At 44.0% G+C, this 13,774-nt stretch overlaps 1 protein-coding gene across 15 annotated transcripts in view; it reads right to left on the bottom strand.

Annotated features, from left to right (window-relative positions):
- The window catches only part of INPP4B (inositol polyphosphate-4-phosphatase type II B), a 226,777-nt gene extending 213,006 nt beyond the window's left edge, over nucleotides 1-13,771 (bottom strand). For 9 of the 15 annotated variants that reach the window (XM_087936103.1, XM_087936109.1, XM_087936110.1 and 6 more), the window contains exon 1: nucleotides 13,407-13,763. The gene's annotated coding sequence lies outside the window, so the exon portion shown is untranslated. Of the gene's footprint in view, nucleotides 1-12,648; nucleotides 12,734-13,406 lie in introns of those variants that run through there. The other 6 variants (XM_087936104.1, XM_087936099.1, XM_087936101.1 and 3 more) reach the window with 4 other exon arrangements.
- Between the last annotated feature and the right edge of the window lie 3 nt (nucleotides 13,772-13,774).

The following is a 13,774-nucleotide window of genomic DNA, read 5'->3' as shown; positions in this document are numbered from 1 at the left end:
AGTGTGATAGGATAAGGAAGGAAGCGAACCCCATGAAAGGACTGAGGAGAGGGCCGCAACCTGCCTGTGTAAAGTGTTGGGGGCCAAACCTTTCTCCAGCCCATGCTGAAGGAAGCTAAGAACTTCTGCCAACTGGGCTGAAGCAGGAGAAAGACCCCCCCCTGAGGCACCATCAGGAAAAAGCCTTCCAGGTGGCATCATAGACGTACCTTGTAGAAGGTTTGCGAGAAGCCAGGATAATGAGGATGACCCATTCTGGAAGATCAGCCTCCTCTAGCCGCTGGTGAAGGGAGATTAGATAAGCAAGGATCCTCCAAGGAGAAGCCACCGATAGGTTGACCAGGTCCGCAAACCAGGGCCTCCTTGGCCAATAGGGTGCCAGGAGGAGGAGCTCCGCACGTTCCTCCAACATCTCCTGAATTACTGCCGGAATGATGGGAAGCGGGGGAAAGGTGTAGAGGAGACCCTTGGGCCATCTGCACTGAAGAGCATTGTTCCCTCCGCTCCCTGGCAAGGAAACCTGGTGAAGATGGTGACTTGGGCATTTTGAGGAGTGGAGAAAAGATCCACCTCTGGTGTTCCGAATCTGAGAGAAAGATCCCTGAATAGACACGGAGGAATGGACCATTCTACCTGGTCGACTAAGCTCCTGCTGAGCCAGTCGGCCTGGGAGTTGTCGACTCCGGAGATGTGGTCCGCCAAGATCGATAACAGGTGTTTCTCTGCCCATAACCCCAGCCGTAGAGCCTCTCTCATGAGGGCTTTGGACCTCGTCCCCCCTTGCCAGTTGACATGAGCCTTTGCGGCCATGTTGTCCGTAAGGACTAGAACATGAGAGCTGGTCACTGATTGCCTGAAATGCTTGAGAGCCAGAAAAATGGCTCTGAGCTCTAGCCAATTTATGGGAAGGGTCTGTTCCGATCATGACCAAATGCCCTGAGCTATCTGGCCCTGCATATGGGAACTCCAACCCAGGAGGCTGGCATCGGTGGTTATCACTAGCCTGTCTGGGTCCCTGAACAGGAGTCATCTCCAGATAGATGGGAATGCCACCAATTGAGAGATCTCCAGATTTGTGGCAGGAGTGGGACCTTGGGAATGGATGAGTGGCTGGTTCCTGCTCATTAGTAGGGAAGCAGGAACTATTGGAGGGCTCGGGAGTGGAGCCGAACCCATGGGACGATGCCAATACAGGAAACCATCTTCCCCAGAAGTTTAGACAGCAGCGACAGGGGGACAATTTGATGCTGCAGGATCTGGTTGATGATCTCTGCAAGGCTCTTTCCATGAGCTGGGGACAGGAAAACCTGGCACGACATGGTATCGATGACTGCTCCCAAGTGTTGCAATTTGGTCGTAGGAGACAACTGGCTCTTTTTGGTGTTGATGGAAAATCCGTGGCTCTGGAGACATGACAGGGTAATTTGCCGATCCCGATGGGCTGCAAGGACGGAAGAGGAAAGAATCAAAATGTCGCCCAAGTAGCATTGGATCCTCACTGGAATAGAATGCAGAGATGCCACCAATGCTGCCAGAACCTTTGTGAAGACCCTTGGAGCCAATGAGAGGCTGAAGGGAAGTGCTCGATACTGGTAATGGGTATTCTGATAACAGAAACGGAGAAACTGGCGATGATGAGGCCAAATTGGGATGTGGAGGTAAGCCTCAGTGAGATCAATGGAAGAGAGGAAGTCGTCCTCCCGAACGCTCCCTAAAATAGAATGCAGAGTCTGCATTTTAAATCGCCTGTATTTTACAAATTGGTTGAGAAATTTTAGATCAAGGATGGCTCACCCCCCCCCTGAGGCTTTGGGAATGATGAAAAGGCAAGAGTAAAGCCACGTCCCTGTTGAGACAGGGGAACAGGTTGAATAGCCCTGATTTCAAGAAGATGCTGAATGGCCTGATTTATGAGGGCTAGCCTGGAAATGTCCCGAGACATAGGACAGATCAAAAAATTTTGGGGGGGTGGGGTTAGGAAGTCCAATTGTAACCCTGACCTAATAGTGCTGAGCACCCAGGTGTCCGTCGTTGACTCCTCCCATTTGGAGGCAAAGAAGGCTAGGCGACCTCCGATGGGTGGGGAGAACGAGGGATTACTTAGAGCAATGGAAGGAACGACCCCCTCCCCCCCCGAAAGGGCCATTTACCAGTAGAAGGTTGTTGCCTGACAGATGTTTCTGCCCGTTGGTCTTGGCGTTGGGAGTATGGCCTATGAGAGCGGGGGAAGCGAGATGAGGTCTCCGCTCGGAAGGCAGGAGGGCGATAAGGAGCAGGGCGATTGTCGGCTTTCTTCCCAGAGGAAGAGAAAATTTTATGTTTATCTCTGGTTTCAATGAGATGTTCCAGAGCATCGCCAAAAAGTTTATCGCCTGCGAAAGGAACTGAAGCCAGCTTCCATTTTCGGCATGACTCCACCTGCCAATTTCAGAGCCATAAAAGTCTTCTTGCTGCTACAGAAGATGCCATGGCCTTGGATGCAAATTTGGTGGAATTGAGAGTGGCATCCGCAGTGAATTCCGCCGCTGCAATAATCTTATTAAGGTCTTGGTGAGACGGAAGGTCAGAATCAGGCAATTTATTCTGGAGTTGGCGCAGCCACCGTATGGATGCCTGGTGAAGAAGGATGCTGCTGTTGAAGCCCGAAGAGCCCAAGCAGCAGCCTGGTGATTGCGCTTGAGGGTCTGTTTGGAATGTTTATCATCCAGTTTCAGGATATTTTCTGGCTCCATGGGAGTGCCAAAAGATGAGAACGAGGCCAGAACCGGAATGTCAACAGAAGGCACGGCCAGGGCATTGTCCAGAGCTGCGCTGACATTGTAGAAACACTTATCTAGAGAAGATGGGCGAGGACCTGCCGAAGGAGCAGCGCACTGTTCCTTGACCATGTCCAGGAACAAAATGGGAGAAGGCAAAACCTCTTCATGCACTACAGGCTTGGAGAAGAGTGAATCCCCTTGGCTAGAGGGATTTCCTTGTGGCTCGGGAGCCACTTCCTCTGGCGACAGCTTGGCAGTGACCAAGGCCTTGCTGAGTAATGGTCTGAAGAGAGTAGTTTTGAAGACCAATGCAGACGATGTCTGCTCTGGGCAAGAATCCTCTTCTTCTGAAAGATTTTGGTCAAAAATCTCACCCTCTTCACACTCTGAATGAGAGGAGTAACTGTATTCAGATGGTGAAGCCCTTCCTTCCTCATCAACCTCCTCCCATTCTGGTAGAGAAGAATGGACCCTGAGGCCTGTGTAAATCAGGATGATGAGGCAAGGAACTTATAGATTGAGAAGGGAGAAGGGCCTGAACCCTTTCCAGAGGTTGAAGAATTTGCTTGAAGCCTTCAGCCAATCCCTGCGTAATGGCTGATGAGACTATATCTTGGATATCCCTTGGTCTATGCTCAAAGGTAGAGGCAGAGGGCAGAAGGCCCGCTGCTGTGGGAGTGAAGGTGGCTTCAGGCCTAGATTGAGGAGAGGTTCGAGGCCTGGAGGGAGGGGGAGGAGCATAGGGCACAGAAGCCTGTTGGAAATAAGGCTCAGATCTGCTTAAATCCGGAGGATCTGACTGTACAGCAAGAGCCTCAGGAGACCAGGATGGAGGATGGAAAGGCTCATAGTTAACTTCTCCTCCCCTGGGAGGGCTTGGTTGGGGCCCACAAGTATCACCTGAAACATGCTGTAGTTGCACTCCCTTCTGTTGAATAGTTCTGTTGAACTGCCTCTCTAGAGCTGCATGTCTGCGCTTCTCTGCCCTCAATTCAGCCTGAGTTTGCCTTCTTAGGGGCTAGAGCCTTAGCTTTGATTTTAGCAGCCACCTCCTTCTGGACTGATTGGGTGCGTTGCCTGGGTCTTTTTCTCCTATTGGGCTTAAGAGACTGTTCCACTGGGGGAGGGGGGGAGCTCTGCCAGAGCCTTATCTTGCTCCATTTGTAAAATAAAGGCTCTTGCGTTGAAAAGAAGCTGTTTAGAAATTTTTCTGTTAAGCCCCTTAGGTTATAAATGGCCCCTGGGCTTATAAAATGGCCACTCACCTCGTGGTGGAAGGCTTGAATCCAAGATGGCCGCTGACTATAGGAAAACAGGCTCCAAGATTGAAGAATCACTCCTTAGGCTATACAGAGCCCCGAGCGAAGTCAGCAAGGGAAAAACACAGCAACCAGCTACACGATCAGCTGGCTTGAGCTCTTATCAGTTTGCCGATCATGTTTATGATCCCTCCAAACTGCAGGCGTGGGGGAGGTCTGCAGATGCTTCCCAGCTTGCCTGCACAGAGCTCTGTAAAGCTGCTCCCAACTTGCAGGAGAGAGAGAGAGAAAGAGAGAGGGGTGGGGGAGAGGGAGGGAGAGAGAGAGAGAGAGAGAGAGAGAGAGAGAGAGAGAGAGAGAGCCCTGCTCTCTGGAACAGCAGCTGTCCAGATCCCTGGGAGCTGCTTGAAGAGAGGAAAAAAGTACTGAAGATCGCTGGTGATTGCTATCTAACAGAATGCTTTCAGAGAAAACAGCTACTGACTGAAAGGACCTGAGTCAAAAGCTGGGGTCTCTTCTGGGGCCCGGCTTTTATATCTTAGTACAGACTCAGCTATGACATAATAGGAAGGAGTCAACCCATCCTGGGCTCTCGATGCAGCATGGAGGAGAAGGGAAGAAGTATTACCTCTTTTTATTCTATCTACAAATTAAAGCACTTTATTGCTAAAGTGAAGCTTACCTGAACTACTTCACACAATCATAATTAGAATTAGAGACAGAATTATATGATACATAATGTAATTGCTCGGTAAAATTATAATCATTTTATTCCATTTACTAACTATTCATGGAGAAATATAATCTTTACTAAATTATTCATGATATATGTATCTAGTAATACATCTAGTATCTAGTATTTAAGGAAATGTTTAATTCTACTAAAAATATTCCCTGACAAAGGATCCTTAAAGAGATAGATAACCAGCATCCCTAACTTGTAACTCTGTCAAACTTACCACATCACGTTGCCATCAGCTGGGTGGGCATGGTCTGCACTTGACTTATCTGGCCCACAAGCCGGTAATTTGACATCCCTACTCTAGAACCTCCTACTGCAATTTCTAATCAATTTTAACTTGAGAGTAAAGGAAATAGATGTGATAAGCTTCGTAATGCTTAGGATACTTCCACAAAGGAAAAAACACCTCCCCATCCTTGCAAAATTATTAAATAGATAAAGAAGTCCCATTTGCTTCTCCTTGCGTGATAACAATTACATCCCCATCTTGCCCACTGTAGACCTTAAATGATAGAAAAAGGCCATTAAAAAGGCTGTTCATGATTTGCCCATTGGTTTAAACATGATTTCCTTTCATTTGAAACAATTGTTTGTAGTCTATCTTGTCCTGCAGCTTTTACATCTTGCCTTATCAAATTAGAGTGGGACTGGAGGGTTAATAACATTTCAAACTGCGAAGAGAAAAACAGTAAAGAATTTCCACTTTATAATGTTTATTTAATATTATGGGCACTTAATGAATCCTCAAAGTGTATGCTTGTTTTATTGGATATATAACAGCCATCCAATTCATAAAGCAACTCTGATTAACTAATCTAATAAAAACATCAATATATTAACAAATAATGCAGTATCATAAAAATGAAAAAAAAAGAAAATGAAAAAGATGGCCATTAAGGAAAACTCAATAATGGTATATACACTGCTCAAAAAAATAAAGGGAACACTTAAACAACACAATATAACTCCAAGTCAATCACACTTCTGTGAAATCAAACTGTCCACTTAGGTAGCAACACTGATTGACAATCAATTTCACATGTTGTGGTGCAAATGGAATAGACAACAGGTGGAAAGCAGAGGCTGTTAGCAAGACATCCCCAATAAAGGAGTGAGTCTGCAGGTGGTGACCACAGACCACTTCTCAGTTCCTATGCTTTCTGGCTGATGGTTTGGTCACTTTTGAATGCTGGCGGTGCTTTCACTCTAGTGGTAGCATGAGACGGAGCCTACAACCCACACAAGTGGCTCAAGTAGTGCTGCTCATCCAGGATGGCACATCAATGCGAGCTGTGGCAAGAAGGTTTGCTGTGTCTGTCAGCGTAGTGTCCAGAGCATGGAGGTGCTACCAGGATACAGGCCAGTACATCAGGAGACGTGGAGGAGGCTGTAGGAGGGCAACAACCCAGCATCAGGACCGCTACCTCCGCCTTTGTTCAAGGAAGGACAGGAGGAGCACTGCCAGAGCCCTGTAAAATGACCTCCAGCAGGCCACAAATGTGCATGTGGCTACTCAAACGGTCAGAAACAGACTCCATGAGGGTGGTATGAGGGCCCGAAGTCAACAGGTGGGGGTTGTGCTTACAGCCCAACACCGTGCAGGACATTTGGCATTTGCCAGAGAACACCAAGATTGGCACATTCGCCACTGGTGCCCTTTGCTCTTCACAGATGAAAGTAGGTTCACACTGAGCACATGTGACAGACATGACAGGGTCTGGAGACACCATGGAAAACGTTCTGCTGCCTGCAACATCCTTCAGCATGACCGGTTTGGCAGTGGGTCAGTAATGGTGTGGGGTGGCATTTCTTTAGGGGGACGCACAGCTCTCCATGTGCTCGCCAGAGATAGCCTGACTGCCATTAGGTACAGAGATGAGATCCTCTGACCCCTTGTGAGACCATATGCTGGTGCGGTTGGCCCTGGGTTCCTCCTAATGCAAGACAATGCTAGACCTCATGTGGCTGGAGTGTGTCAGCAGTTCCTGCAAGACGAAGGCATTGATGCTATGGACTGGCCTGAACGTTCCCCAGACCTGAATCCCAATTGAGCACATCTGGGTCATCATGTCTCACTGCATCCACCAACGCCACATTGCATCACAGACTGTCCAGGAGTGGGGGGATGCTTTAGTCCAGGTGTGGGAGGAGATCCCTCAGGAGACCATCCGCCACCTCATCAGGAGCATGCCCAGGTATTGTGGGGAGGTCATACAGGTACGTGGAGGCCACACACACTACTGAGCCTCATTTTGACTTGTTTTAAGGACATTACATCAAAGTTGGATCAGCCTGTAGTGTTTTTTTCCATTTTAATTTTGAGTGTAATCCAGACCTCCATGGGTTGCTAAATTTGATTTCCACTGATAATTTTTATGTGATTTTGTTGTCAGCACATTCAATTATGTAATGAACAAAGTATTTAATAAGAATATTTCATTCATTCAGATCTAGGATGTCTTATTTTTGTGTTCCCTTTATTTTTTTGAGCAGTGTATTATGAACTTAATTATTAAGAAGCAGTTTTATTGGATTTACGTCTGAGCTTTTTCATACCGAACTCTCAGCTATGGTTGAGACATTTGGTTTTTAATTTGATGTTAATTATTCTTAAAAACACTTCACACTGTCACAATGAAATTAGCTTTAAAAATGGACAACAAACCATCAGCTCAGATTTTTTTAACACGGAAGTAGGAACCTGCTGTTGTGCAGATATTCCAGAATGATAACCAGAAAACGCTGTAGGAAGAAATTCTGAAAGTTTTCAACAACTCTGGAGAGCCACAGATTTTCCTATTTTCAATTATTATTAGTCTCTTTAGTTCAGTAAAATTATAATTATTGTTTAATAACTGTGTCTCTACTGCCTGTTCATCTAATATGTAAAATTAATAGTGCTCATTTAATTTGGTAATATGTTTATCAAATCACACATTATGCAAAACACACTCTATATAAGCTCTAGATTTACCCAGAAGTAACTTTATATTTAGCTTTATTCTGTTAGGCTGAAATCTCAGTAAAAGAACTAAGCAATGTGAGTTTTACTCTTGAATAAATATACAGAAACTTTTTTTTCATTTAGAGGCTCTTCTAACCATAAACTAAAATGAAGAAGTATGAATAAGAAATAGAAATGTAATATTGGATGGTTTTGTTTGTTTCTTTAAAAATGTTATACGGCCTTCAAATTGAATAATATGACTCTAGATGACTTACACAAGACAAGCAAAATAAACAATTAACAGTAATAGTAGTAATCAATAATATGTGATCTGGCTCAGACTCCTACCTCCTTCCTGCACATCATGATCCTAACACTTTGGGACATAACCATAGTTTAAATCCTTTTTAAAGATCAATAGGGTCAGAACCAGCTATTTCCTATTACTGCTAATAACTATTTGAAACAGAATAGAACCAAATCAAGTCAATGTCCAGGCCATAGACTATTTTAATATGTGTTGTATTAAATTCAGTTGAAAATTTAAAAATCACGGAGAGGACCATACTATCTATTTTCTATTCCATACAGCAAATTCCAAATTAAAGTATACCCAAGAGATGACTATTAACATCTGTCTGGTAACAGGCAGAGGATTAGAAATCCATTACCCATCATATTAATTCAATCATCTGACTTACTACAAAGACATTTATCCTAATACTTACTGCACAATCTGCTGTCCTCTAACTTAGTACCATTAAATCTTGCCATTCTAAAGTAGTAGAAAAAATAACGGTCTCTTTTCTATGGCAGTCCTTTGAAGAGTGCTGTCATATATCTTTTTGGCCAACCAATTATCTTGTGGCTAAATGTAACCAATTCTTTCAAATGTTTATAGTCCTTGTTTTGAGGTTGGTTACTCATCTTTTGAATCTATTCGAATTTATTTTGAATCACATGGCCCAGAATGTCGCAGAAAAGCTTTATTATATAATATGAGTTATAAACCTTTAATAAAACCTATAATGTAATTTTTTCATATATGAAGAATACCTAAATCACTACCATAAAGAACAAATAAAAAGAAAATGATCTGTAGCAATGTATGAAAATACTACCAATATTACACTTCACTGTTCTGTTTTACAATAACTAAATTACAGTGAATCCTGCATCTTCTGAAACTGCATTTCAAAGATGAATCAAATTACTTTATTTGGAAATAGGCAACACTGTACAGTCAGTACAGTCACATTCAGAGCTAGTTATTTCCTGCTGGATCATACTAAAGCTGTACTTAGCGTGAGCACAAGAATAGTTCTCATTTTAGAGAACTAAGAATACACAAAAATGCAGGCCTAATGCAAACTAAGCCCCACAATGCCCTTAATGCTACCTTTGTCTCATTTTGGAACACCAGTAGCAAGGAGCTGGGCCTATACACACGTCATATGGGCTTAGACAGATATCCATAAATCAGCTTTTGGATATCATGACCAGATTATATGACATAATTCAAACCAGCTAGAAAGCATCTTGTTGGACAAAGCTGCACTAAAATTAGTCCTCCGATGTTCTTCATTATTCTCTTTCTCCTGTCCAAATATACAAACTACGTATCTACAGAGATATTAATATAAATATAGAGAGTGATACAGACTTATATTCAGAGACATACAACAATGTATTCTATGAGCTACAGTTCCCATAGGATGGCTTTGCAAGCTGCACAATTTCCCAGATAGTTTTGAAAATATGTAGAGAAAATACTTTCCCCCCTGAAAATCTTAACAAAGAGCATATACCTCCCAATGAACATCCAGAACTTTCAGATCCTGCTTCCCTTTCTTTGTATGATAGCATCTTCTCAATGTATGCAATTGAACAATAAAAATTTAGAGTTCTATATTAAATATAGAGTCCTATATAGAAACAGTATCTGTTTATCTGCATTCCATATAAGAAAATCCAGAAACTCATTAATAACCTTTACAGGTAATCCTTGACTTACAACCATTCAAACTTTATTTATTTAACTTTATTTGTAAAATTTCTTGGCTACCGGTCTTGCCTCAGGGTAACTCTGGGCACTTACAATCATAAAAAATAAAAATTGTACAAAGATAAAACCATAAATAAAATACTACACTGTTGTGGTTAGCCAACAAAAGGTACGGATGGCTGAGGAGAGTGGGGACTCACATGAGGGGCCAGGACCATTAGGGAGTGGCCTTCAGAGATTGTGAGGGCTGGCAGCAGTGATGAGGAGGTTCCCGAGGAGCCTGAGCCAAGTGCGCATGAGTGCAGGATTGCTCGTAGGAAAGAGCAGTTACTACAGCACAGGTGACTCGGGAATAAGGCTGCAAGGTAAAGGACCCTCCTTCAAGAAGATAAAAGCCAGCTGTTAAACGAATGTACTTTGCAGAAGGCAAAGACGTTTTGAAACTCCAGCCTCGTGGACATTCCAGTATCCTGAGTTTGTATTTGGAGATTCTTATTTTGCAAATTATTTCTTGTCTGTTATCTTTTGGCAAGTCATGCACAGTTTGGCAAGACTTCTACTTATCACAGCTAATTATTTTGTAAAAGCATTACAAGGTTTCTGTTCCTTTTGGATTGTGTTTGATTTGTTGGAAAAGGGTGTGGGTCAGAACATACACATAGCCAAATATAGCAGCCCAATTAAGAGTAGGGAGGGAACAGAATGGGAGGAGAGATGGTATCTGATGTGATGCTCCCCCATTGAAACCCACAAGCCAACTGGCAAAGCCAGTTCTTTAGGCTCTTATAGAAGATTGGGAGGACTGGGCCAACTTCACTCAGGGGGCAAGATGTTACAACAGCACTGAAAAAAGTGACTTATGACTGATTGTCACACTTACAACTATTGCAGCATCCCCACGGTCACATGATCAAAATTTGTACACTTGGAAACTGGTATGTATTTGGGACAGTTGCACTATCTCAGGGTCATGTGATCACCATTTGTAACTGTCACAGCCAACTTCTGACAAACTAAATCTGTGGGGGAAGCCAGATTCGCTTAACGACCATCTTATTCATTTAATAATTCCAGTGATTCTTTTAACTGTGGCCAAAAGGTGGTAAAATGGGGGAAAACTCACTTAATGACTGCCCGGCTTAGCAATGGAATTAGTAATCAATTGCATAGCAATTTTGACTTGATTATGGTCTTAAGTCAGGGAGTACCTGTATACTTTCCAACCCAATAGATAATGTGAAAGAATAAAGAGGCTGGGACTTTAGCTATTGGCATGACAATTGTTTTATAACAAAATAGAATGGAACCAAATTTAGAATGGGGGAAGAAGCACCAAAAGAATGATTATTCCTCTGAAGGTTGCAGAGGAAAATAATATCCTTGCATTCTAATGTATTCATGGAGCAGTATTTCTTTGGCAACTTTAAGATATGTGGACTTCAATTCTCAGAATGTTGGCTGGGGAATTCTGGGAATTGAAGTCCACACATCTTAAAATTGTTAAGGTTGAGAAATCTGCTCTAGAGGTGGAGAAGTTGGTAACAGCTCAGAATGTTGCCAAGCCTTCATTCTAAGCCTCCATCCTTCCAGGTGCATGACCTTATAGAACTGCTATTAAGGGATTAAAAAGAATTCAGGAAACCATGTTCTGTGTGCTTTCCATAGCTTTTTAAAAAGCCAATTCTGTAGGTTTTTTATGCATGACTAATCTAATGCCCTGAGTCATGCCTGCTTTGATTCCAGTACTAGATCATATTCACTCCAATAATAAGCCTATTTGGGTGCATCTATTTGAACCAATTCAGGGTTTTTCCTGTTTGCAAATGAATATTTATGGTTATATAACATCCCATGTACAAAAATGTCCAGATCAAACACAGACATGTTTCTTTCAAACAGCTCATTATTATATTTTATTTTTAGTTAATCCTCCGTAATAATTTATTGACCCTGTGTATTTATTTTGAAGAAAATGTCTATTACTCAAAATCATTATGATTTTAAAAACAGTTTTCCCAGTGTGGTTGAGAAGCTTTGAGACTACAGTGAAGCAGCTTTCAGCTATGAAACCACAAAAGAAATACTGCAGACCATTAAATTAATCTTCCAGCATATTTTCAGAATAAAACCATGATATTTAATGCTATGAATACCTTTTATTATCCAATACAATATTAGGCCATTAGCAATCTATACTTAGTAAAGTTCATAACATATATTTTACCTGATTAACAAGTACTATTACTTATTCAATTATTATGCTGGCCAGCTCCAGTAGAAAAGTATAAATGCTTTTCAAACAGGGCACTGTATCATGGAAGTTCACCTAACAACTTTCCCCCAAAATGTGGCCACAAAATTGCAGGGCAATGTTTCCTTGTGAGGTTAGGGGGAGAGATAAGGAGCTTCTAGCATGACACATCAAGTGTCATCTCTAACTTTCCTTCCAGAGCGATCAGTTGTAGTACTTCTCTGAAAGAGAGAATGCATGTAGTTGGAAGGTATGTGTATCTTTTTTCCCTTAGTTGATTTTTCTTTAGTAAAATTAGGTATGCACCAAGAAATCGACTCTGCTTCCTGAATCCCTGCACAAGAGTCTCCAGAACTAAGGAAACAGCTTGTTCTACCTCTTGTTCTTGCAGTGCTGACAGATTCTTTTCCAAATCTCTTAATAATAAAGGGAGCAAGCAAGCAAGACGAGGAGACTTCAAAATTATCAATCTGTTCTTTCTTTTCCCATGCGTACCCAAACGAACTGAAATGCAGCTGATGTGTTGTTACTGCTGCTGTTTTTTTAAAAAACAACAACAACAACGCAGTCACAAAGGACCGACACGAGGAGCATCCTGCCTCATCGGAAAGCAATTCAGGCTCATTCTTGAGTTTTAGGCTTTAATCAAACGTTTCAGCGCGAGAGTTACGAGACCACAGCTTACCTCCGCCACTTCACCGCTTCAATACAGGCGCATTTCCCCGGGCAAAAAGGTACCGAGGCAAATAAATAAATAAAATAAAATAAAATAAAATAAAAATACCACGCAGTCGGAAGATCAGAGAGGATGGCAAGGCTTTACTCCTTCTTCGTTCGCCCCTTCTTTTCTCCTCCTCCCAGAGGAGACAGCTCACAAAAACGGTCGCCTTGGAAAGAGCAACTGCAGGTAAGGCGAAGAGGCTCTAGTAGGCACGGAGTAAACCCTCCCCCCCCCGCCCGGCACCAGCTTTGGAAACCACGAAGCTGAGACACCCGCACCTCGCTTGCCCTTCTGTCTCCCACTGAAAACCGCGGCCGCGACCGACTCCGGTACCCGCGCAGCAGCCCCTTCCCGGCTCCCACGTCTCCGCCACGGAGAGCCTTCCCCCGATTTCAGGGATGGGGAGGGGGGGGGCGGGATCCGCCTGCCGCCTCGGCCCCTTCGACAACCCAGACTCCGGCGCCCGTCTCGGCAGACTTGAGCTCCCAGCGAAACTGCCACAGGAAGAAACTTGAACAGGGATCCAGAAGCGACGGCGGGGCAAAAAACGGAGGGAGATCTTCGATCCCGGTAGCAGAAGCAACAGCTTGCCGCCCCTCTTCCTTCAAAGTCGCCCCTGGGCGTCCTCCGAGGGAAAAGGGGCAAAGCAAACTCCCGGCTTTTTTTTTTTTTTTTGGTCTTCTTTTCTTTTCTGTTATTTGACTTTTTTTTTCTTTTTTTACCTGGCGGTTTCTCCCTTCCAGCCGAGGCGTCACGGCTAGCCGTGCCTGCCCAGTCCGTTGCACACGCAGCGTCCGTAGCCGGAGCTATTTATAGTCCGCAGCTTCCTTCCAGCAGACTCCGACTAAGCACGGGGCAGGGGAAAAAAAAAAAAAAGTGGCCGGAAAAGCGGGGCGGGAAATGGCGGGACTCCGCCGAAGCGAGCGAGCGGCTCCTCCGAGCGCCAGAGCCGCCGCCGCCGCACGCGCCGCGAGGATAAGTTACCTCACCTGCCCCGCAGCTGCAGTTGCCGCTCGCTCGAGCCACAGGGGCGCAAAGCAAGGCGCGCGCTCTTCCCCTCGGCGCCGCCCCCGCCCTCCCAAGTCTCCAC

The sequence above is a fragment of the Pseudonaja textilis genome, chromosome 6, assembly GCF_049901715.1.
Source record: "Pseudonaja textilis isolate UNSWEBS1 chromosome 6, rPseTex1.2, whole genome shotgun sequence".
NCBI classification, from domain to species: Eukaryota; Metazoa; Chordata; class Lepidosauria; order Squamata; family Elapidae; genus Pseudonaja; species Pseudonaja textilis.
This window is presented reverse-complemented; position numbering and strand designations above follow the sequence as displayed.